Raw genomic sequence first — 341 nt, forward strand, 5'->3', positions numbered from 1 at the left:
CCTGGCTACAGCAGGGCACGGCCCAGCCAGGAGGCCCATTTGGGACATGGGTGGCGGGAGGAGGTGCGGGCGTGAGGGGGCAGCGGTCCCCAGCCAATGCCAGGGCTGCCAAGCTGTCCACCCCTCAGGCTCCCCGCGGCTGGAGGGGGCTCCCCAGCAGGGCCAAGCCTCGGGTACCCGTGAGCCAAAACCACTCAGAAACCGCAGCCAAATGAATCCACTTTCTGAAGTGCCCAGGGACGCGCAGGGGATGGAGGGGGGATGCCGCGGCCTCTGGGCCAGCGGCCCCGCCCAGGGAAGCCTGAGGCAGCAAACAGCATGGGGGGGGGGGCGGGAGTAAG

General features: G+C 69.8%; 1 long non-coding RNA gene across 1 annotated transcript in view; it reads right to left on the minus strand.

Annotated features, from left to right (window-relative positions):
• LOC106727071 overlaps positions 1-341 on the minus strand; it is a 16,214-nt gene that overhangs the window by 911 nt on the left and 14,962 nt on the right. The window lies entirely within an intron of this gene.

This window comes from Myotis brandtii, unplaced genomic scaffold (assembly GCF_000412655.1).
Source record: "Myotis brandtii unplaced genomic scaffold, ASM41265v1 scaffold357, whole genome shotgun sequence".
Classification (NCBI taxonomy): domain Eukaryota; kingdom Metazoa; phylum Chordata; class Mammalia; order Chiroptera; family Vespertilionidae; genus Myotis; species Myotis brandtii.